The 25,983-nt window shown below is 40.3% G+C and overlaps 1 protein-coding gene across 2 annotated transcripts in view; it reads left to right on the top strand.

Annotated features, from left to right (window-relative positions):
• The first annotated feature begins 13,621 nt into the window (after window positions 1–13,621).
• Window positions 13,622–25,983, top strand: part of RAPH1 (Ras association (RalGDS/AF-6) and pleckstrin homology domains 1) — an 84,885-nt gene continuing 72,523 nt past the window's right edge. The window contains exons 1-2 of one of the 2 annotated variants that reach the window (XM_088058562.1): window positions 13,622–13,670; window positions 14,538–14,587. The gene's annotated coding sequence lies outside the window, so the exon portion shown is untranslated. Of the gene's footprint in view, window positions 13,671–14,537; window positions 14,588–16,722; window positions 17,044–25,983 lie in introns of those variants that run through there. The other variant, XM_088058561.1, reaches the window with a different exon arrangement.

Below are 25,983 nucleotides of genomic sequence, written 5' to 3'. Positions count from 1 at the left end.
TTTAGGAGCTAAGGGTCCTAGATTACTTTCTCCTGAGATCATTTGAAGGGTTCTCTGCAAGTCCTGATGGCTTTGACTGTACAGTGTTTCAATGTGTGAGTGAGAAGACGTGGAGGCAGCTGGCATTCATTCCAGAAATATGTGGGCACTGGACTTTGCCAGGGCCACGCCTGGGAATGTCTCAGCTCTTCCACTGAAGGGATGCAAAAGCACGGGCTGTTTCTTCCTTAGAGCTAGTTAGTTCAATCTGCCAAACTCACCTAATTTTCTTCTTGGAAAATGGTTTTGTGCTTTTAAGGTCCTTACCCTTCAAAGGTGTCTGAGTCTTAGTGCATGCTCAGTTGGAGAATGCCCTGGAAAAGGAGAGATCTTGGCCATGATGTACATGACAAAAGACAGCCATAAAAAGGGTTTTAATTTCAAAATGCCACATCACATGCATTATGAAATGATATAAAAAGCTACAGCTGCTCTGCTAATAATACTCTACATGCTTTATAATGAAACACTTTATGAACTTGCTGTCTTTCTTAGACATCCTTTATCACAATCTCAATGTATTAGCCTCAAACTAGCTTCATTATCATATCAATAAACAAAGTGTCCATCTTGTTTCTTCCATACAGATAGCCTTTATGAACTAGCAGTGGCTCTGAAGTCAACTTGCATGCATGAGAATGTTTGCAGTGAAATTTCAAGGGTCAGTCCCAGCTTTCATTTTGTTTGATTATGTTTCATAGAAACACACATTCAGCCATTTCCCAGCCCTTATCTATAAAACATCCACCCCTCTATTTACATGGGAAGAAACAAAGAAAAGAGCAAACTACAACATGAGGGTGCTTCAAAGGCAGGGAACAGTACTATCTGCAAAGAAACACATATCCACAGCCTGCTGCCCATAAGGAGCAGACTGAAAAGACTAAAGCAGCACAGAGGGAAAAAGTAACACAGAGAAGACCAGCTGTGTCTTGAGGCATGGTTTTGGTTGTCATGTCTACTGTAGTATAGGAGATACACCTTATTTTTATAAAGATGAAGTGAAGCTGAGCTGCCAGGCAGTGCCTTTGGATCCTGAGTGCACTCTCCAAGCACAACATGTAACGAATGCATTTAACAGTTCTACTTGAATGGTGCAGCCGTTCACAGTGTACAGTGTGATTACTCTGTGGTTTCATGGCCAGCTCTGATGTAGCTCTCATGTCTGAGCCTGTGTCACTGGGGACTGGAAGGGATGTTGGCCACTGCCCAGCCCTTCCAAGCAGTATATAAGGACGACTGAGGACAAGAAGTGTGTCAGAGCTCTAAGATGCCCATTGGATCATTTAAACTTGAGATCTTTAAAGTAGAAAGTGAAAATACAAACTGTTTTAATTCAGTAGTATATCACAAAAACATTGTGTGAGTTGTGGTGTAAGTAATCAATACTTAATGTCACAATGAGCCTTTCATGATTTCAGAAATACCATCTTAAAGCACTCACACTCAAAGGATTAAAAAATAATCTTTACATGTCCTGCTAAGATAAACAGGGGATGTTTGCACTTGGTTGATCCTGTTGTGTTACACTCAGGCTGTAGCACACAAGACAGTGTTCTACTGTCTTATACTTGAAAAACCATCCTATCCTCTACTAAAACAGGAGTAATTCTAAATTGAAGTTAACAATCATTTAAGTCATCAATTGAAGTCAACAATCAATGAAGTCATCATCATTTTAAGGTGAAAAATAAAGGACTCATGCCACAGATTCCTTTGTCTTCAAGTAACAGCTTTTTGTATTTATCCCTGAAGTTCTAACGTGTAGTTGATCTGCTGGGGAATAAACTGTACATCAGCACTGGAAAGCCAGGCATTAGGCACACATGAACTAATCACATTAACGCATAATTAGCACTTAATTTTCTGGAGATCCCATATGGCTCCAATCATATCATTACCAACAGCAGCACATCATATCATCCAAAACAAGCAGGTCAAGTCCTGACCTTTTTCTCGGATACATGTTTTGATAATAATAGATATTATTTTAGGCTAGAAATAGATTTATGCTGTAATTTATGAACCAGTTGTGGGATTTTTTAAGAGTCAATTTTTTAAGAGTGAATGTTATCTTTGATGATCTTGGTGGTGATGTCTGCTATCTTGCTGCTGTGGCTGACAATAGCATAACAAAGCTGACTAGATCACCAGCTCAGTCTTACAACTGAGTAAGAGTCTGGCATTTTACCAGCTCAAATAGTTCTGCACTGGCTGCAGGGCACAGGAAAAAAATGCAAATATTTCAGCTGTGTAGACGGCTATACAAATAGCAAAGTAGACAAGGCAGCCCCATCTGGGAAGAAAAAAGATGTATGTGATGACCTCCTTCCTTCAAGTTAAACAAGTAAAATCTTATCCTGGGTTATTGACACAAGTTCCTCTCCTCTGTGAATGTGCACAAAGGGCACTGCACTATATCTGCAACTTGGCAGCATGACAAGAGCCCAGAGAGGATGTTTGCAGTTGGGTCTCACTGTGCCCTGTCTGGGTGCCTGCTGTGTGTGTGTGGTCAAGGTGCCAATGGCTGACTGAGGACACAAGGCAGCAAATGCCAGTTCAAGCTGTCACATTCTGCCTCTGCTCCTCAACCAGCATCTTTGATGTTGCCATTCCATGTTGACATTCCATGTGTTTGTTCTACCTCCCTGTTGTGCCCTGCTTTTCTTGCACTCTAATTTTTTCTTGAAGGAGCACTGAAGGTTGTCAGGACAAGTGGAAGTTGCCTACTTTCTGCTGCATGTCCAGTGTTTTGGTCGCTGTCCTTTGTTGGCAAAGTAGACATGGATGCTGGGGTGTGATAGAAGTTCCTTTGCCCATTTCTGTCTATCAGGTCTGGCACAATGAGCAGTCAGAGATATTTTTGGCTGACAGTGTTCCAACATGCATGGCGCAATTTAGTTGGCTTTGCTTCTTCCCACAGAAATTAACAAAATCCATACGATGTTTCTTGCCTGTCAGGAAGCTATACTCCACATTAATCTCTCATTTGGGAGACAGGCTGTGTGACAGAGAAGATTAATCCTAACCACAGATAACACTTCCTGTCTTTAAATAGTTTCGGTAGATAAGTAACTTCTATAATGAAACGCTATCCCACAGCAGGGTTTTGGTCTAAGCCAGGAACTTTTGAGTTTTAATTCTGGCTTTCAGACAAAATCTCTTTGTGGATAAAAGTAAGTAGAAGCCTGGTTTTGTTTTTTTTTTTTGTGTGGTTTTTTGACAGAGAAGGTACACCCTCAGCTTTTTTCACACTCGTCAAAAGTTCCAGCTCTTCAGCCCAAATGCATCCCTGCTTCTCTTGCTACTTCTTTTCCTATAACCTAGAGTTTTCCCTGCAGATGTATTGAAAGAGTAAATTACTCAATGTCAGAAAGATTTCTGAAGATGCAGGTCATGGCTTGAGGCAGATTCAGTCATGCAGAGTGCTCTGAAGTTGCTCTAGGGAGCCTGCATTGTTATCATGGTCCCCACTAGTACTCACTATTTACCTGTAAAATGTACCCAGCAGACCTCATTCTTGAATCTGGGTCACACTGACATTCACTACTGCTCATGGGTAAAATCTGGTCCAAAACCCATGAAAAACAGAAAGTCTTTCCTATGTCAGGTGGGCTGGAGTCAGGGCTTTGCAGGATGCATGGACACCAGCCTTCCCCACTCCTGAACAGTACAGTAATGACCTAACACACAGCTGCTTTCTGAGAGCTATTTTTTTACACAACTGGGGAAGTTTTGGCCTCTAGAACATAAAGGACCATACCACAGGCACTATCCAAATGATATCTAAAAAATAGGATTCAGAACCCTGCAATCTCTTGGTAGTACTTGCTATTTAAATCCTTTTTCAAACCCTGCAAAAATAGATCTTGAATTGCAGTGATTTTCCTTGGTTTCCTTCCACCAGACAAATCAGGGAGAGCAGGTTGTGGCCACCAGGTCTTGGTGTTGGAGGAGAAATAAACAGAAACCAAAGATGTTGTGTGTAGGGATCTCATATTTACCAGGACATTTCAAAATAAGGTTTGGTGATGAGATAAATTCTTTTAAAAAACTTGTACTTGTTTAAGAGACCTTTTATATTCTAGCATGCAAAATAATGGGCTACATGCTGGAAATTCATACTAAAGGTAGTTGTGCAGCTGCAAGAGTATCACTGGGACTCCAGAAACACAATGATTACGATTTTGACTTAAACTAGCACCAAATGACAATCTGGAGATTGTCTCTGTGGCTGTACTCCTGCTTCTGCTGTGACTCAAGCCAGCTACACAACACTGCAGAGACTTACCTGGGACTGCTGGTACCTACGGTACCTTATTAAACACAGGCCAAAATATCAAATATTAAAACCAAAATATTGGTTTCTGCATCCATAAAACTGTAGCCATGAGCAGAGCTCCATGTGATGCTCTGATGAGTGTTTGAAGTAATAACCCAATATTCTTCCTTAATGGTGAGAAAATCGACTCTACGGTGGTGACTGTGAAGTAGTGCTGTGGCTACTGGCACTGTCTTCTAATTCCCCATGTGACAAATGGAAAGATGAAACCAAGTTCCACCCTGTGGCATAATGATTTTCCCTGGTCAGGCATAAGGAATCTTGTGCACAAGATTCAGGCACAAATGAAAAATGCATGCACAAAGATCCCAGTGACCGATTGAAAGTGGTCCTTGTCACTTTTTCAGAGCTAAGTGGGAAACACAAAGCAGTGCCTCTCCCTCTGTACCCTTAAGAGGAGCCAATTGCTATAGTAATGGTTAACCAAAAAAGCAAATCACCTGTTTAGCTTCCCAGGCCAAGCAGTGAGGAGCAAATAAGGTTCCTATTTCATGGATTAGAAGCAAGGAAACTGCTTTATCTGTGTTTGCTTTTGGCTAGGCCTTTACTGGCAAGGGACTTGGTCAGTGTGATTGAATGACTATGTCAGTTCAGTCCTGCCTGTGAGCAGATGTTCGAGGTGATTTCCCCCAAACCCTCAGGCTTCCCCCACATGGAAGTCCAGACAGCAGGGCTTCAGAGCATTGAGGCTCCAGGCACCCAGCCCTTTGCAGAGGGCAATGGTACCTCTATGGAAACTGTGCAGACACTTTTTCTGCTTTTTTTGATTCTTTCTTTTAAACCAAGTGGACCAAAGAGCACTTTGATAACAATTACATTCAAATTGAATGGAAATGCTGACTGTTAGGACTAATATCCATGAAGAATATTTTTGTAGAAAGGGTTTCCAAGAAGAGTTCTCAGATAAGGTTTCTCGGTTAGGGGCCTAGGCTACACCTAATGTATCTCAGTATAAGGGTAATGTTTTTGGAAGCAGTGGTGGAAGGTCAGCATATGAATAATTTATTTTAGTTAAATGTAACCTCTAGCACTAGATCAGACATCCTACTTAAAAATAGGTTTCAGATACTCAGACTTTTAACTCTAGTAGTTGAGATTTAAACTCCAAATATTTTGACTCCTAAATATAAGTGGCTTGGTTTTCCAGGGTGTTAAGCATATGCAATGCCTATTGATTTCAATGAGAATGTGGATGCCTGTCAACCATTTCAGAAAACCAGGCCATTGCATTTAGTTATTGACACATAGATTGCTAACTTTAAGCAGCCAGGTTTGAGACCTCTTCCAGCTTCATGCAGCTCTGCTTCAGCTTCAGCAGAAACTCACTTTCATGAAGTGAACCCTTAAGCATCCTTGGCTTACCCCTTTCCAGCCCTATCTTCCATGCTGTAGTAAGTATTCACTTAAGGCTGATTTTGCAGAAGCAAACAACACCACCACATAAATGTAAAATACTACTTGAGTGACCTGATTTTTATACAACAATTGATACTGAGACAGAATTTGTGTAGCAGAAGTATTCTCTTTAGTACAGATTATGCATTTCAGTGGGAAAGGCAAAGTTAAATACATAGTAACTAGGTTCCAGCTATATTTGAACTGTATCACGAACTAAACATTACTAAAAAAGATAAAATGAACACTGCTTCTCTGCTACAGTCTAGATTTATTGTGCTAATCCCACATGACTCTTGATCAGAAAGGAACAGGAATGGATGTAGCAGGAAACTGTGTGCCAGATCTGTGCTAGATTGAATCTGCCAACTGTTAAAACACTTCCTACTGCAGGGAAAAGTAATGCATAGGAAAATAAATATGCTTTAATCTATGTAGCTTACACTAGCTCAGCATTATCCATGGTGACCAAAATACTTTCCTTCAAGGACACTCACTTGTATGTTGGAGTTATAAATGCTGTCAAAATTTCCTTTCTCTGACTGATACTCATATAATGGCACAGGCTTTCATTTGATTTAGCCTTAATCTTAGACTTTCAGAGAGAATTAGCAGCATGTGCTGCTTGCATATATCTCATTGCCACCTGTGGATCCTTTAGGTTCAAAGGAGGCAGCAAATACATCAACACTTAGGGAGCCATTTGGATCTTGAAATCCCAAAGTGGGAAGCACTTATAGAAGGTTGCAAATAGGTTGATCCTTCACACTGGAGCAAATTATGCATATGAAGCTGTCAAAAAATGGGTCAAAAGAAATTGATTAGACATACCTTACAGAGAGCAAGGGGAAGATGGGGACAGAGTAGGTGGGGTTAGGGATGTTTTGGAGACCAAAGGATGTGGTAGAAGGAGAATTATCTTTTTTGAAAGGAGGACATTTGTTTCCAAGGGACAAATCTGAGCTTCAATACCTACACTGTTCTGCACACAGCTTTCTGAGCAGCAGTAATTCAGGCTCTGGGTACATTCTCATCTGGAAAAGAAGTTATGCTTCTTCCTTCAGTATGCCCTGGGACTCTTGAGAGTCCACTGTCACACACTGAAAGGTGGAACTACACAGGAGCAGTCAGATGAGCAGGGAGTAGGTAACAGCAGTTCTGCTATTGGCTGCTTAACGTGAGGCAATGCCAGGTTATTCAGTGAAAGGGAAATCTAGAACAACGGTGATGTGGGCTTGGCATGCTGAGAATCTGGTTGCAATCTGACATTTGTATTTAGTGGCAGAATTTCTGTTTAGCTAGCTAAAATTGTTTACAGTGGTGTAAGAACAGCTCAGAATGCCCATTTCTCTGACTTTTCAGACACAGCTATAATGTTTTAAACACAGGCGTTGGGCTCAGTCTCATGTCTTTGACAACGCGCACAACAAGCGCATGACATAGTCATTGCTTGATCCTAAGTAAACCTGTACCATATACATGCCCAAGCAAACAAAAGAAACAGGAACAGATGGATTGCTGCTGGGGCCGGTTTCTGCTTGGTTGTGAAACAAAACCCAAAGTGAGGACCACTCATAAACTATTTAACAGAGATGCAGCTGCAGTTTGAATCTTCACTTCCCCAGCCTGGCCCAGCTACACAGACCCTACTCGCCAACATTTATTGGCTGTGGTAGAGGAGAGTTTCTCAGGAAGCAGCCAGTGCATTAAGAGCTTTGCCACATCCAGTGCATTAAGAGCCTTCCACATCCTCCTGCAGCTTCAAGGGGCCTGGTACCGCCCCTCGATGCCCTGCTCCGCAGTCCTAGCAGGGGAGCAGGCAGGACAGGATGCCTGCCTGCTACAGCAGACATGCAGCCCAGCTTACAGAGCTGTGACCCCCACTGCCACCCCAACACAACCTGCCTTGGGGAAGGCCTGCAGCTGCAGCTCACATCCCGTTTCTGGTGAGACTTGAGCACAGCCTGTCACCTTCAATGTTCCCCAATGCATTTGTAAATCAGCAGGGGGAAGCCCTTAAAAGACCAGGCTTTTTTTGTACCATTTATTATTGTACTGTAACAGACCTCAGGCTCCTGTGCACAAATTCTGTCCTGATAGAGTAAGATGGATGGAGCTATTTTTCTGGAGCTGCTGAAGCAGCCCTGCAGGAGCTGTCACTCTGGCCAGGTAGCCCAGTAGCTGAGGGTCTCCAGGCTGGCCACTTTAACCAGACCAGGTGTCCACTGTGTCCAAGGGCACCAGGTGTGCTGCTCGCACACTGGTTGTTAGGGCAGCCAGTCTGTTGTACAGCTGATGCAGCCTGGATCTCTGGGATTTGCTGCCTGCTGCCTGAGTCAGTATTGACAGCACAGGCAGCAGTAGGGGTGTGGTAACCCAGGTCCTGCTTCTGCTCTCAGCGCTTGTTTATGCCAGATACTCACACATATGTGACAGGTGACATATGTTTTACTAAAAAGCTGAAATGAGTTTTGACACAATGAAAAAAGTGGGAAAATATCCTGTAGAGGAAATAGGAAAGGAAGGACAAGAACAGCAAAAATAAAAACAGGCAGTTGCACACAAAGATTTTGTGCACTGTAAGCATTGCTTACATTACTGTAAGATTGCTACTCTGAGACATTTGTATTCTTGCTGGTTGCTTCTGTGGTGTTATCAACTTTACAGACATTAAAATAGAGTGTATATGGAAAAGGTTTGTAAAGGGACCATGCAGTGGCTTCCAAGATTGGTCCAGAGACTTTATTTGAGAACACAAAGAAGATAGATTGTAGTTTTAGGAGGACAACTAATCAATAGAAGTGGAAGAGATGGTTAGATTTTGATGTGTTTTACAAGGATTTGAATCTTTTATGAAGAGGGTGTACTGTGCTGGGCAAATTGGTTAACATTAATGGACCTCTGGGATGATCTGGAGGCACTCAAGGGAGTAACAGGACAGCAGAATCACAAATACAAACATATACACAGCTCAAGAAAAAGAAGTGCCAGTAAGGTGCTTCCAAGGTGACCAGAAGAACTCACTGAGGTTGGTAAGCATGAACTGGGCTATACTAGCTAGATACAAAACCATAGAGTTACTGGGGGCCATGGGCTCTGTCCTTTGATGTTCTTTTGTGTTATTCAGTTTGTTAGTCGTTGGCATATACAATAGATGTTGCAAGATTTTTCATATCTGTTTTAAGCTTGTCAGGTAAGTAATCAGGAAAATCATGGGGTTTAAATCTAATTTCATAAATAACTTTTTAAAATAAATACATAGATTTTTCTGATTGACAATCTGTTACTTCAGTGTAGGCTTATGGGCTTTCCAGTCACATTTATAAAAATATGTTTAATGAGAAGGCAGCATACAGTTATGATTGTAGTGTGACTTGCAGAAAACCTGCTTAACATGAGTCAAAAGAATCCACTGGGCCTTCTCTTTCTCTACATGTACACATTGATACAGTACAAGTGAAAAATGAGTTTCAAGATTTGAAACACAGTACCTTTCACTTAGACAGTATAATTTTGCAGGATTTGTCTTATAACCTGTGAAACTTTATGCCTTTCAATTCTTTCCTCAGAAAGCTTGTCCACACAGACTTAGAAGTAATCCTCTAATGAGCAATATAAGTGTGGTAGAGTAAGATGGAGGGGGATTTTATTTTCGGCTTTCTTAACACCATATGTTCACTTAATCCCACTCTTCATTTAGTTAAAGGTAATCCCTGAGTACTTGAGAACAAATTACATGCAAACATACATTATGTGTATGGGTGATCTGTATATAACTCTGTACCTGTGTCTCAGACTAAGAGAAATCCTACTGATAGCTATGGCAGTTGAATTTTCCTATACACGTGCTCCCAAGTTATCTACCTCAAAAGTACACATTAAGATTCAAGAAGAAAATTTTCTAATTTTTCTAATTTTCTAATTCTAAAGGAATTACTAATGAGGATTGCTTGTATTTTTGCTCATCAAATCTTGAATAAAAATCTTTAAAGTTATTCTGAAGTGCCATTTAATTCTTCCTACCTCATCACTAAAATTATTCAAAAAGTCATGACAACTCTCTCTAATAAGTCCAGAAACATCATACAGACCACATTAAACATACAAAAATGTTTATTTTCCACTATTCAATTCAGAATGGGAGTTTTAAAATAAGTTGTAGAAGTTTCAAAGTACAATAATAAAAATGGTAAAATAAAAATTTACTGTTCAAAAATCTACCATCCTGTTATCTACAGCTGTTCAAAAAAAGAATCTGAAACTTTATGCAACTATTTTCAGTCACTCACTGAAAGACCAACTGCACCAATTTAAACTACTTATTTTGAAAAATGTTAACAGTCCAGCCAATGTCACTTAAGCAGTCAAAACAGAAATTCCAGTAAATACTAATGTATGATTTACAAAATAGATGTCAAATATTTCATATATGCATAAAAATGACAGGAAAAAAATAGTTTTGCTCTGTAACATTTGGTACAGTTAAAAGACAGAACTTCTGGAGAAAGCTGCACTTTCTACCTGATCTTGCAACTTAATTAGTTCCAGCTGTCTCCTGAAATGAAAAGTCTCTTTGAACAGGTCACTTTCCAGCATGAGATCTGAGGAGTAGATGGGGCTGAAGATATTTGGGGAAAACCAGTTAATAGTAACTGGAAAAACAAACCACTGCCAGTACTGACTATACTAGAGATGTGTCAATCTATCTCTGCAGCTCCAGAAACTGTGTCACGTTGCTGCAGTGCATCCACACAAAGCTCCCCCTGCAATTATGGCCAGTGCAGAAATGGGTTTGACTGAATTTCCCTCTGTAAAGAAAGGAAACTAAATGTAGTCTTTTGGATTTCCAGTGATGTATTTTGAAGATACAAAATTCAGTCCTCTTTCAGGCAGCAATGTAACTGATAACTCTATTGCACATTGATAAAATCATTTGCACTTTAAGAATTATTAAAACAGACCTAGAAGGCAATTTTTCTGTAATGAGCATTAATTGCATTAACTATAAAGTACTTGGTCTGGAAGGACATTTCAAAATTTTCAACATTCACCTTAAAATGCCCTTTTCCTACCTCAGTAAGCAGATGTCATTTCTGAAGTAAGATGAAAAAGAATTTTCAGTGTAAAATAGGAAATGTTGTCATGTAGGAAGTAAAAATAGTTTAAAAGTAATCTGAAAGGTAAATGACTACTTGTTGCTTTTTTCATGCCTTACTCTGTAATGGTAATATAGAGTAGATAACATGAACACCAAAGATCTTCTGAGAAGTGCTTTCCAGCCTGACCCAGAGAAATGCCTAATGTATGCCCCTGAGTTATCCTGCAGCTCTTCCAGTTTGGTATCAAGCGCAGATTTTATACCTAGAGAGGCAGTAAAGTCATATCAAGAAGGCCATTCCAAGAAAAGATGTACTTTTCAGGAAAAAATCGAATCACAAAGTAGAAGTAGCAAGTAGAAACAAACTGAGTTTCTTTTCCCACCCCACTCTGCCACTCATCTCCCTCAATATTTTAAACATATTGTGGACTTGATTCTTTTATGTAAAGCAGTGGTTCTCAAGACTGAAAATCTTCCAGTGTTCGTCTGTCCTTTCACTGTGATGTTAATGACCAAATCTCTGCCATTACACTATAGCAATGGGATCTTTTCAAGTGGTGATGTTTGCCACTATGCTTAAAATTCTAGTGTTGTTTGAATAAACATATGGAAAAGAACCACTATTTATATTTTAAGTGAATAATGTGCCAGGACTTCAGTGTTTTTTATGAATGAGTAATCTCATAGTTTTCAGAGACAGCTAAAGACTGTATTTATTTGTAGAGTTGTTTGCAAAATTGTTGTCATAGCTTTGGTTTCTTTTTTTAGACCACACTTATCCTGTAGTGACCTCTCCAAAAACTGACCGAAACAGAGAAAATGTCCTCTACTTTAGCATTTCTTTACATCATGCCCCTTCCTGTTTTTGGCACCTCATTCCAGTTCATGTCACCTCTTCTTTCCCATTTTAATGGCCATTTTCCAATTCATCTTCACCACTGAAATTTCTTTCTCTTGGTTTTAAAGGTATGGTCATATAGAAAAGAATTGGTTCTCCTGTCTCCAGGAAGGTGATGAAAAACCTTGCTTTACAAATAGCCAGTGCAACTGCTGTGATTGGGACCCACACTGACATTATTTCCCTTGTAATCGTATTAAGTCAGCTGAAGGAAAAAGAAGGGCAGCAAGAAAGTATTAATAGATTCTTGGGGAGTGTGATAGATCTTAAGGCCTGTAACTCTGCTGCAGAAAATCACTCATTTATTTGCCTCTCAGTAAGTCTCTAGAAATAGAAGCATTTTATATTATTTTGTTCCTAAGGATATAAAAATATATATATTCTAATTGCACTTTGGAGAAGGAAAATTAATAAAGACAACTGTGCCATTCCCCATTAGTGGAAATGCCTGCAGTTAACCTGCCTCAAGCACTTTCAATATCACCAAATCCCTTGGGTGGGATTTTCCAAAGTGCCAGCATTAGCTCAGCCCTGCTCCCATTAAAATCAATTACTGACTTCAGCCTGGGAGGAGAGTCCACAGAGTCCCTGTGGTGCCCTGTATGTTGGAAGATCCTAATCTATGTGTGTGTTGTTCCTTCCCTATTTTTATGTGCATGGCTGCACAGGTGCCCACATACATTCATGGGGGCCAGGGTTTGCCTCAGAGGACTTAAAAAGGAACCAGAAAGTTAACTGTGCAGAATAAAGAGTAATGGAGGGTACAGAGATCATGGAGGCAAGGGGGATTTCACATAAAATGAAATTTCATCAAGTGTTTAGTGAAGTCAGCTAATTGCAGCCTCTATGCCCCAATTCATAGAGCAAAACCTTCCAGAACACGTTTTCAATATGATTTCACACAGTATATTTTCTGTCTATGGAATCCAATTGTCATGGGCAGTCATCAAGGCAAAGAGTTTAGTAGAATTAAAAAAGGGATTTAAGAAGCTTTGTGAGCAAAGACAACATTTGCAGCTGTATGCACTAGATTACAACAATGCAGGGGACAAACAAGCTTCCTGCTTCAGCAGCATAAGCTGATTGATTTGAGGGTCAAGAAGAAATGCTTTTTTGCCATGTCTTAGCCATGCTGATTTATTGAGATATTGTTGTGGGGTTGTTTGAGTATTCATTAAAAGGAATAATAATGATCATGAAGGCTATAGATAGATTATTTGCTAGTCTGCAATGCTGACATTCCCATAAAAAGAGTATCAATAATAAAAGTCTGTAATGAAGTCCCCTCCCAAGCAAAGGACAGATTTGGCATTGATGAGAGCAGAATTCAGAATTTGGCTATGATCAAGGTTTCTTTTCTGGCTCCAGGGAAAGCTTATTCCCTCATCACCTGAAAAAGACAATGAATGCTTCTCTAGTTCTTAAAGGTGGAGTGAAGGGAAAGCACATAAAGAAAAGAGTGGTTATATTTTCATTCACAGACATTCTGTGCTTTGGATTCAGAGCTGTCATCCCACTGTAATTCAGGAGTACTTTAGCTGGAATTAGTCAAAATTTCTCTCATTTACACTGATTAAATGGGTTCAAAAAACAGTGTTTTCATTCCAGTGTTTGTGCTGGTGCTCCTCCAAACTTGTTCCCCCATGCAAATAGCAGCAGCCTTCCCATTGAACAGTAGTCCTGAGAAAGCTTAGTAGCCTTAACCTAGAACATGAGGAGTTTCTGCAATGGATTATGTATCATGCTGGCTGGCTTGAAACCCCAGAAACTCCTGTACAAGTCTGCATTTGTATTCCAGGCTACTCCTGTCATCATACCAGTTGCTGCAAGGTCAGGAGCCCTTCAAGACATTCTTTTTTATGAACAGTAGGCAAGATCTGAGAGAAGACATTTTTAACGTAAGTATGGATGAGCTGAATTATTGATGTTAATGGCTATGGGTGGTATACCTGTTCCTAAGAAATACTGTAATACTTTGTCAGAATTCCCATTTGGAAATGCCATTATAGCTAGGTGAGCAACAATAGATACAATATAGTCTGAGCAAGCTATTGATGAACATGAAAGGCTTTTTAATGATTTTGTGTCTTGAACTCTGTAGCTGGCAAAAGAAATTCATAAAGAAGCAGGTGAAAAGAGTCAGACTGCTCTTCTTGCTAGAGCTGGCAGGCATCATAAGGCATCATGCTTGAGGTTCCATGATGGGATAGTTGCATAGATATACAGATGTACCTATATATGCACACACATATAGTTTTGATTGTCAGTCTGGGTCAGACCCAGCAGGTCTTCACCAAAATGTGAAATTTCGACTGCATGAGTCATTGAGCTTTCTTAGGTCCAACAAAACAATCAAGATGAGAGGTTTTTGTTAATTTTGAACCCTCATATTTCCAGCCCTTCCTTGGTGTACCCTGCACGGAAATTCTCCCAACTGTTTAATGATCCAGAAGCCTATATAACCTTTGCTTATTTATGTTTTCTTATTCAAAATTATTTAAATACAGAAAATAAAACCTTTGAAGTATTCTAAATTAAGTTCAGCTGCCAACAGTGCTTAGCTATAAGTAAAATTGAGATTGATAGATGGCATTTTGGGAGAAGAAAGGGTCAACAGCCATGGAATTATTGCCCTGATTTCAAAAATGATCCCTTGTATAATTTTTTTAATTTCAATGCAGATATACATTTAAGCTGACCTTTTAACCTACTCAAAAGGCTTCACTTATTTTTTTTAATTCATTACCTGTTAATTTTATTGGCAGATGTATGACTAAATTTGCTGTACTTTGAAAATCTCTCCCAACATCTGCAGGTATGTACTATTTCCTTGGGCTGGGGGATGATTTTACATTAGTAACTTACATCTGTAATTGGATAGTGGTTCTGTAGGATGCACACAAATCCAAATGGGGCTAGCTCTGATCTCTACCCTACATTAAATTAACTCTGTTGTCTATAGTCTGCACAGGCTCAGGGACAACTTAGCAAGTTTGATATAAGGGAATAATATTTCCACATTCCAAAATCAGAGTTTGCAGTAGTCAGCTGTAGCCTATTTTTCCATCTGAGAGAATTTCATAGTTGAGTGTATGAAGTTTGCACACTTCATGGCCATGCAGTTCCTCAGCTGCAGCAGTGCAGAACGTGAGACCTGGCAGTGCTTCTGTTCTGGGTCAGCTGCCATGGAGCTGCCATAAGGAACCTGGCCACGGCACACCCAAGTTGCTCCTTGCATTGCCCGTGGACTCCCTGTGCTTCCTCCAGCCATCTCAGGTCTGCTTCTGGGGGAGGTGTTGTCATTGTAATCCCTTCAGGGTCATGGAGGATCAGTAGGAAAGTGTGGTGGGATTAATACAACCTGCAGACAAAGTCTAAACCTGCTGATAACATCAGATTCATGGTCTCTGCCAGCTCACTCTCACTGTTGATATGCAGCATGTGCAGAACAGCACTGAAAACTGAAGTACTTACCACTTTTACTAAATAATGTGAGCCCAGACACCTCTTAATTGTGGGACTTCACAAACTATGAAACAATGTATCAGCAGCAGTGTAGAATTTTGAATGGTTGGATTAAAAACATTTTATTTCCAGAAGACTACTGTAGTCTCTTGGTGATCAATGCATGTATTTTTATTCCATATTGATAATTCATATATTTCTGCATCCATAACTTTGATCTTGGCTTGTCTAGGATGTTGTTAATTGGCAACATTTTATTATGTTGTCCAGAATTTGTAAGTGATTACACGTTAAGGTGAATTCACATAGCAAATATTTTAGATGTTAAAATTCTATAGGTGAACTTTGTTTTTCAAATTACTTAATTGCATGTACACATGAAAATAATTTTCTCCATGTACTAGCTTGTATTTTAAACAGATCTTCACGTTGCTGTTGACCTAGCCTGTATTCTCATTGGTTAATTAGTACTTACAGCAGTAAAACACGCATAATTTTGCATAATTGTTCACATTTATGGAAAATACTGTACTTTAACTTATTGAAGTTTTTTGCCTGTCAAATACTGACAGATAAACGCTGATGTAAAGCATGCCTGTGCTCTGTCACAACAGACAGCGGTTGTAGCACAGGGAGAAGCACGTTCCCGGCGGAAGGCAGCGTGGATGCCACCTCTCCTGCACTGCTGTAGCTTGGAACCTCCAGGCAAAAAAAACTGTACTTAAGCGAATCTCCTCTCCTATAGCACTACTTGCAGTAGCAAGCAATGCGTTTATCCAATTTTGTAAATAACTTTAAAAACGGTGATCTCGTCCCTGAAGCTGTGGTAGGGTGAGAAGCGGGTGCAAGAGCGTAGCCGAGGTGGCACGGTCAGCGGCTGGCCCAGGATCAGCGGGACACACGACCGAGGGTTTCGGTAGGATTTGGCAATTTGCTGACAACAGAAACCTTCGGTGATCGGAACAGGGAACGTCCCACAGCGCCTTTACCTGCGGAAGGAACCGCAGCCCCAAGCTGCCTGGAGCGCGAGCAGCACCCGCCGAGAGCGCGCCGGCCACCGCCCGGCGCGGGCGGACCCGCGCAGCGGGCAACGGCAGCGCAGGGATCGATGGATTCCGTGGGGATCGGCACCAGCGGATGGGCTCCGCGGGGATCGAGCGATGGGCTCCGCGGGGATCGAGCGATGGGCTCCGCGGGGATCGAGCGATGGGCTCCGCGGGGATCGAGCGATCGGCTCCGCGCGCCCAACCGTCCCCCGCGCGCCCAACGGGCCCTCGCGCGTCCAACGGGCCCCCGCGCGCCCAACGGCCGCTCGCGTGCCCGACCGTCCCCCGCCTGCACAACGGACACTCGCGCGCCCAACGGCCGCTCCGGCGCTGTGGGGCCGTCGCCGCCCCCCGTGGCTGGCGCCGGTCCCGGCAGGGCGGGGCGAGGCGCGGCCCGCGCGCCGGAAGTGAGCGGCGGGGGGAGCCCGGCGCGGCGGCGGTGCTGGGGCGGTAGCGGCGTGTAGGGAGCGGCGTCTCCGCTGCTGGGCAGGGACGCGCCTCGGTCGCCGGGCGGAGGCGGTTCCGCGCTCGGCGGAAACAAGGAACGGGAAAGGAAGGGAGCGGCGAAAGGAACCGGTATCAGCGGCCACCATTAGTGGTGGCAGGAGCAGCAGCACCCCCCGCCGCCGAGGGGGCCTGGCAGGCGGAGCGGACCCGGGTGCCGCCGCCGGCAGCGAGCGGGAGCGAGCCCGGCGCCTCGCCCCTCTGTTCTGTGGGGCGTCGCCGCTGCCCGCCGGAGCTCCCCCGGAGCCGGGGCGAGGTGAGTGGCGGAGCCGCCTTCGTGTCGCGCTTTTCTGGGGGACGGCGGTGGCAGAGCCGGCGGGCGGCGTTTCCTGCGCGGCCCCGCGGCCCCCGAGCCACCGCCGGGGCTGGGCGGGAACACCGGAGCGAAAGAGGTGCGGGAAAGGCGCGCATTTACCGGCCCGCGCTTCTGTCCTGCGCCCCTCCACGCCCCGGACACTATCGGGTGTTTTTCTCTTGAGAGGCTCTGGTGACTGTTGGAGGCTTCTTGTATGTGTGTGCCCCCCGGGTTTTCCCCGAATGAGACATGCCTTGGAAGAGGCTGGGAAGTCAGCCGGGGATGCGCGAGGGATGTAGTGTGTGTGGCATCCAGACAATGTCAGCTTGGGTGAGTCTCCACCCTGTGCAGCCGCAGGCAGTCGGGTCCCCGGCGCAGGCATCGCCGAGGCGCGCTGCCACCCGCGGAACAAAACGCGCAAATCCTCGTTCTTGGTGCAAGAAGGAATGATGGTTAAAAATCAAACACCAAACCTGAAACCTGTTCAGCTTTTTAGCCATACGACTTCCTGAAGGCAGACTGGTTTGCGAAGAATCTCCCAAGCAAGCTTGATGCCTGTTGGTTTTCATGAAACTGGGAGAGTGATATATTTTTTCTGCATGGGGAAAATCATTGATGGTGGGAGGGAAAGGAGGAGTGTCTGTATACACGAATGTCACATGACCTTGTAAAATTCATATGGCTATACTTATTTTTCTCCTGTACTAATGCTGGTTGTCTTCAGAAGTCCATGACTTACCTGTTCATTTTGGAAGACTTTATTTCTTTTGGATTTGTTATCTTGTGGGGCAGAAAACAATCACCTGCATATTTGAACAGTCTCTACATGTTACCATTTTTACTAGTATTTTATATTTTTACTGAGCTATATGTGTTTAGAAGGCGATGAACAGCCGTCTGTGTAGTACAATTTATTTTTACTGGTGATTTACAGGTGCACTCCATTTGGCAAATGTAAGCTATTTCATATGGCTAATATATTTACATTACCATTTATGTGATGGATAAATGTTTTGTGACACTGTAGAATCACACCTATTCCATTTTGAACAAATTGCCTCTTTTTGTCTGTTCTGCCTAGTGCCCATTTGCTTGTTAAACACCTTAGAGCAGAAGAGTTAATTGATTAATTCTAGACATTTTTTAAAGCAATATGTCTAGAACAACAAATCTTCAAATTTTATTGTCTTTAATCAGCTTTTCTCTGCTGAGAAGTTTCCTGTTAAAATAGAGAACTGCAAAAATTACTTAATAAATCATATTGAAGAACAGAAGTATAGGTCATAATCTGGGGAATGCTTTCCATGTAGTTCTGTAAAGATCTAGAAATTCTATATTCTCTAAATATATCTATTTAATACATTGATATCATTCTTGGGTGGGTGTGGTGTATAGTGGAACACAGAACTGTTTTTCTGCACCTAAGTTGGTATGTGATTTTTCGTATCACTGGGTGATACTCAAATTACCGTACAGAAATCCATGTTACAGAAGCTTTTTGCATTCATACAACAGAAAGGTAAGTGGCACTAAGGAATTTATTTATTTACTGCCCTCGTACAGTTTTCATTTTCAGATAGAAATTTCCTTAAAATGGCTTCATTTTTATACTCAGATGATACGCAATGAAGCATCCTTCTACCACTGCTTCTCTGACTCAGCATGTGGTGACAGTGAGAAAAGTATTAGTAAGAGATAAACCACAGCTAAGGAAAGCAATACAGTGTACTGGCTGTTAATTTCTTGAAAGAATATAAAAAATAATGTGAAAGAGAGCACTGACATTTTATATAAGTCTGCCTTCCTTGCATAGTATCTTGAGACTACTGCCTTCAGGTTTGAATTTAAAGTAGTTTTTATTTACAGTGGAGTAGTGTATTGACATAAACTGTTTTCAGCTTTCTGTGTGTTGAAGCCTATTCCTTTTTTAGTAAAGTAATCCTGCGTACAGAGAACACCTGTTGGTTTAAAGTACTGTGTGAAACTGCTGCAATGCCCTTTGTAGGTAATGGTTCACTGGGGTTGATTTTAAGAGGTTTTGTTTTTCAAAAGGATGTCTCAGTGTTCTGGCTATCAGAATATATGGGTATTGCCTTGTTTCCCCCAAACCACTAATTTTCTTTAGTGGTTGCTTCTTTATTTGAATATGATTCTTTGTCTATTCCTTCAGCATTAAGGTTTTCAATAGAATCAGCTGGCTTTTCTAGCTAGAAATAGTTAAATCTTTGTGCTTTAAATTGTAGATCTTTATCCTGTGTTGGTCTCATCTTTATTGGTCATACTTGCCTTTCTTCTTCAAATGTTTTTCAGCCACTGGAGGGGGAAATAAAAACCTATCAAACTGGAACAGTTAAATCTGAGTGAGTAAGCCAGTTAGTTAAATACTAGGAAGAATAGTACTGAAGATCTCAGCCATTAAGTAATTTACATCACTTTCTTAGTAGAAGAATCTAAATCACTTGTGTTACAAATGAAGCCAAACGTTGCAGAACAATCACTATCTGCCTCTTCTGTTATGTTAAACAATAGTTCTATTATGGAATTTTCAAGTAGAACTGAAATAATGTACTTCACAACTTTTCATTAACATCTGTTCATACTGAGGATCCTGCTGATTAAATCTAGAACTTGTTACAAACACTTACCGAAGCCAGAAATGTCCAATTTTTGTTTCTGGCCCCAACAATAGACCATTTTGTTGTGTTTCTCACTCTTTCTCTGCAATTGCTAGAAGAAAATATGTTGGTTTGCAGCTGAATCAGGCAATGTCAGATAAACAAGCGTTATAAAAGTGCGATCCAGATCTGTTTTATGGCTAAGGGTTAATAATACATTGAAATGTCAGAGACTGCTGAGTAGTCAGATTTAACCCTTTTCTGTGTGAAGTGTTAATTTTGTTTCAGAAAATGTAAATTATGAAACAAAAGTTGATATATTGAGTAAGTCCTCTTAAGAGTTCAGAAAATATCTTTGATAATTTGCAGTCACAGATTTTGAGTGAGTATGCACATGGAATGTTTCCTACCTTTAAGAATGTGTACAAGGTTAGATAATGCCAGTAAAGGAACTTGTACTATAATTGCCCTTTATAGTTCTTCGGATTAGCAAGGGATTTAAGTTTCTCTTGTTAATCTGCAAGTGTTACCATCACTTTAAAAAAATGTCCATTGAAAATGGCATAATAGCTTTTATATGTTAATACTAAAATTTACTAATAACTACCAAATTAAACAAATTAGTCCCTATGAGAAAGAACTAAAATTCAGTAATGATAAAGGTTGCTTATAATCCTTCATATAGAAAAATTGGATAAAGACTAAGAAAAGTATCTGCAGAATATTTTTTATGCAGCTTGATCCAGATATATTGACTGATATTTTATGACATTTTAATGAATTAAAGTCACTTCTCTATTTTGTTCGAAGCAGGAGTTTTTGTTACTTACTATGTCCAGCTTTAGTGGAAGTGTTTCATGTAAGATGTTGAATAGATTGTTGGACTTGTTTTTTAAAATCCATATGTTAGTGAAGATCTCTTGAAATATCTTGGTCTGTAACCTATCAATGCACTTGTATTGTATGGACAAGGATGACGTACATGAGAATTTGAAACTGTCCTGATGTTAAATATTAGGAAAATAATTTGTTGCCATCTTACATCATAATGAGTTAGCTGGATTTTAGCAGCCATGGGGGGAGGGAGGCCTGGGGGTGGGGAATTCCAGGGATGATGTAAAAACATCATAATTTTTACCCATTACTGAATTTCTAGTCTCAAAAATTCATCAAAGTACTTTAAACAAATGTTATCAAAAAGGTGATTGAATCTTCATATACTCTGCTGTCTTGAGAAGACCAGAGGCAAAGGTGAAAGTTCTTACACAAAAATATTATAGGGAATCTGGTGAGGGAATTACTATCCACAGTAGCAAAACTGTTATATTTACTTAAGTAAATATTACAGTGGTCAAGAATTCAGGTTGCTGGTAAAAATGCAGTGATCTTGCATAGCATAAATGGTAAACTGAATATAGATTGTTCTCATCTTCTGTGAAATTCTGCCTACTGCTGGCACAGGGTCCTTTGCTGCTGCTGTGATTCTCTCATTGTCTTCCCCTTTTCCCAGAGACTTAGCAGTTTGCTGACTTGGTAGGACCTATGGTATTCCTGGTGTCTTCTTGTCCTGGTTAAAGTAAATTTAAAAAAAGTGGAACTGTTCTGTGCTTACAGTCAAGATGTGCAGTGAGTTACTTCTTGTACTTACTTTAATTGTTGCCTTCTGTGCTCTTCCAGTAGGAACAGTTTGCTCCCCGGAGAAAAGCTCCAAGTAGAGCTTGTTGCTTGATACATGGGTAGATTTCATCTTGATGCAAATTCTGTCGTCATGTTCCCACTTTTCTGCCTTAAGAACAGCCATCTGTAGCACCGAAAAAGTAGTTTATTCTGTGTCATCGTGGTCTTAATGTTTGAACTTTATTATAGACTCCTGGTAAAATTGCTCCCCCCAAACTAAAACTGTGGTTGAGCTAGTAGTGTCTACTGCTATTGAACAGTTGTGTATCCGTGACTTGTGAAAAATTCTGCTGGTTCTTCGAGGAAGTACTGTAAATTCATTAGGGATTACTCTGTGCAAACTTATACTTCATTTTCTGAGATCCAGTTGGTCATGGTAAAAGGAAAAATGTTTTCAGAAGTGTCCAAAAGACTTAATTTTGAACCTTACTTAAATTGTAGTTGGTGAATTTGCATTATAATTTAATTGTCATTTAAAGACTGTATCCGTGATTATTTTTAGAAGTACAGATAATGAGTGTTTATCAAGCATTGATGATAAAATAGTCCCATCTCAGGTGGTTGAATTGTTACTCTGATATCAATTTTACAGTTAAATCCTTTCAATATATGTAATTAAATTGCCTGCTAAGTGCAACAGTAAATGTTGAGTAAGTTATTGCATAATGTGAAAAATGCTAACTTTACAAGAATTAATAGAATTCATAATGTGGCTTTTTTTGTGTTTGTAGAATTTTATTTTTCTTGCAATTTAGACATTATGCTATGACAGTTTTGCCCATCTGTATTGTTTCAATCAGTGATTAAAAAAGCCTAGTGCTTTTTTGATGTCTGGATTTCTTTTAAATGGTTCCATTGATTATTATGGTAAAGTATTCTGTCTAAAATGCTGATTTGATTGTTTTAATCACTGGGGAAGTGTATTGAAACTGTTTGACAGAGTTACAGAGTTTTCTCTCTGTCAAAGGTCCTGTAGATTTGGAGAAGTACTCTTACATTTAACTGTGAAGTTGCTAAATTGATCCTTGTGGTACGCCTGTATTGAAAAGATGTGATGTCGCCACAGGTTTGGAGCTGCTGTAGGAGATAGCATTAACAAAACCAATGTGCAGGTTCTTTGAAAGAAGCAAAGTTCCCCTGTGTTGCTTATATACTTGTTCTGGTCATTAATCTCCGTACAGATGCATTTGCTAAGCCTGGAATAGCTCCTGTTAGCATCTCTGACAGAGCTGACCCAATCTCAAGAACTGTATGTTTCACTCAGTGGGCTTTTTTTTTTCTGCCTTGTAGGTCCCTTAAAAAGATGGTATTAGTAAGAGCAGAAGAGAAGCAGTGGAGCCTAGAGAACTTTTTCCCCCCTTACACTTTTCTTGACAGGATTATCCTTAGATAGCTTTTGAGACCACTAAACTATTGTGCATTAAAAATATTCATTAAAGAAAACAGAGATGGGTGGTATTAAATCCATGTAAATTCTGGGATCCAGTTAGCAGCATAATCCACCAAAATGATGAAGTGTACCAAAATGATAAAACTGAAGAATTGATGTGTTGGAACCTGCTGAAGGAAGAGAAACTACATTCTTCTATCCATCTTCCTAGACCATAATTATATACTGTTTTGCAGAATTCAAGGTTCTTTTACTTCTAGGATATAAAAGCATTTTAAAAAATAAGGACAAACTCCTTTCCAGGTTGCTCTTTGCATCTTACAAGTATGGAAAGGCATCTGTCCAGGCTTTCAGAATTTGTTGTAGGAAATACTTTGCCCCATTATTTCGTAAATAATTTATTTAATTTTCAAATGTAGATGACTAATGTTATCTATACGTATTTAGACAAGCTGCTTTACAAAACTGGAATGGGTTTTAGCTCAGGACTGAAAATAGTAAGTTTTCAGCATGCTTTCAAACATCTTAGGAGCAAGACTGATTTTTGCAGCCTAATGATGATCTTCCAGAGGTGAAATTGGCATGGGAAGCTTACTAGCTTTGTAGAAATACTCTGCTTGCATACTGATTGCCTTAATTTTAATCCCATGGGAATTTTTTCTACTTTTGTCTGAGCTCATTGCTTGTGACTCTTTTATAATTTAGAACAAGAAGTATTGAATTAGTTAAGAAGAGAAGTACTCTAACAAATGTGAAACCATTTCATTATGACTATGACAGTGTTCCCTCAGGTTTTCTCATATTGTTGCCAGAGTACATGAAGGTAAGATCTGAAGTTCTTAAATTGTGTTAACTCTGAGAACTCTGTGTATAAGAGCAAGACACCCTATGTAAAATAAATGCAGTGTCTACTCTAGATTCCTGTAGAAGCAAGGACAGTGTTCACTGCCCAGGGAGATTTCTCACTGCTCTTCTGTGGGAGGTACAATACTTATGGATTGTGTCTGGACTTAAAGGCTCTGTCTTTGGCTATTCCTCAGCAGTTTCTCACTCGTGTATGGTTGTTCTTGATTTCATCCTGACTTGACTGGTTCTTGCCTGTATAGTGCTGAGGCATCTTGCATAGAATTTTTGATTCTATGCCAGAAGCCAAGCATTCCAAGCTGTCTTTATTTATAGACTCATAGAATCGTTTAGGTTGGAAAAGACCTTTAAGATCAAGTCCAACCATTAACTTAGCACTGCCAAGTCCATCACTAAACCATGCTTGAGTTGATTTTGTATATATAAAGGTCACTGGAGACTAGATATTAGAAAAGCAGGCACAAAATCCCCAAATATGCTGAACACCTACTTATCCTTACTTTACTAATTTTGCTTCTTGCTTTGCTCCTTGATAGAAGGATCACTGTGAACTTGTTTCACCGCTTAAAGTCGAGTTAATCATTGCTAGAATTTGTTTTAATACAGCAATACAAGTTTGGACTTCCAAGGTGTCAGTAATCATTCTTCTTCACAGAACGTAGCACAAATGTGGTTTCTAGTGCATTTAAAAAAAATTCCCATCATCAAAAATCTCATTAGGTTGTTTGAAGCCTTTAAATAAAAATGCCATACAAATCTCTGTTCTCAAAGGAAGTTGTCACTTAGATCTTTAGTGCATGAATCCAGAGAGCATGACCTTTTACTTGAATGTGTGGGTCTGAGTGGCTTTGACAGAAACATGGGTGGTTGCACACTGTTTCTGGAAAAGTGTTCTTCAAGTTGTGTGTATCAGTGCACATTCCTGGTACTCTGGAGTTTAGTCAACAGTAGTTGTGTCTTCTAATAGTTCTTCCAGCTCTTAAATGGGGGAATTTTGTTTAGGGATGGAGGAGGGAAGTCACTAGTAACTTTGCCAAGCAGTAATACTGGCTGAAACTTTACCTGTCTGTGAGCGTGTCACAGGTCAGGAGAACAGTTCTACTGGAGCTGGATAAGAGAAGATCACTTTTTCTTTCACCTCTACTCTGGCGTGTCTATTAATAAGTAACTTAGTGATATGAGCAGTTCTGTGGAACTGAAAGGCTGTTTGTTAGATTGATGTGAGTGCCACAAATAAATTCCTGCCTAGGGTAGAAGGAAAAAATTATTTTCATGAAGAAATATTCAGTTGTTCTGGATTAGAGACCTCTGAGATACTTTCTAAGCACAGCAGAAGTGAGAAGTCTCATTTTCAGCATGGAAGGAGGGGGGGTCCCATAGAAAAGTGGGAGTGTTTTTTCCTTTCTGGCAGTTTGCAGAGCAGAAAATGGAAACAGGGAGATGAGTGAAATTTTCAGAAGGAACCACATATCCACATCACAGTTGTTAAAGTGGAACATATAGTGTCTTTATGAAGAATGCTGTGTTAACTGCTATCCAGTTGATAGTACAGCATTCAGCTTAACCTTCGGTACTTCCTATCCCAGTTAGTGAAAATCAGAGATGTTCTAGTTAAAAATAAAAGAGAAAACCCCCAAAAGCACTGTTCTTGTAATTAGCTTGAAAGAAACTTTGTTTTGATACTGCTTATATCTGTTCAGTTTAGATGTGTGCAAAAACTTCAGAAGGTTCTCAAAATGACCAAGTTAAAAAAAAAAAAAACAACCAGACCCTGGGATTAGTTATTACTACTGTATAATGAATCTTAAATTATCTTTTATCAACCGGAATGGAATATTTCTGGGATGACTGGCGTGTATTCTGAAGTTGAAAGTCCAGCACAGAATAAACAAAGCATTCTCAGACTATGAACTTTCAATGTCAGTGGTGTTTCATTTTTAAATTGTGATGACTTGGGTGTCTCTCTTATTGCAAAAGGTGTCAATCTTCATTCTCATGAAGGATCAGATAGTTAATATATTTACAGGTATCATGTAGGAAGTTAGCTAGTGTGAGGCCTGAAAGCTTAGGGAGTGATTTTATGTGTTTATTATTCTTTTAGATTGTTTAAATGTTAGCTTTGTGTGGCCTTTAGATTGAAAATATATGTAATGTAGGAAGAAAAACATTAACTTGATGCAAATTATTTTGATTTAATGTACATGCTGTCTTGCTATCCTTGTCATGGGAAGAGTTTAAATTGAGCCTGTTGTTGCTTGCTTTATGGCCTAAAGACTGATCTGAGTGCACTACATAAGGCAAGTTATGATATTACCTTTCACTTTTTAAATTATTCTTCATTATTTAGTACTTCTG

This window comes from Pseudopodoces humilis, chromosome 8 (genome assembly GCF_049639895.1).
Source record: "Pseudopodoces humilis isolate 2021_Gansu_Grassland_sample_001 chromosome 8, ASM4963989v1, whole genome shotgun sequence".
NCBI classification, from domain to species: domain Eukaryota; kingdom Metazoa; phylum Chordata; class Aves; order Passeriformes; family Paridae; genus Pseudopodoces; species Pseudopodoces humilis.
This window is presented reverse-complemented; position numbering and strand designations above follow the sequence as displayed.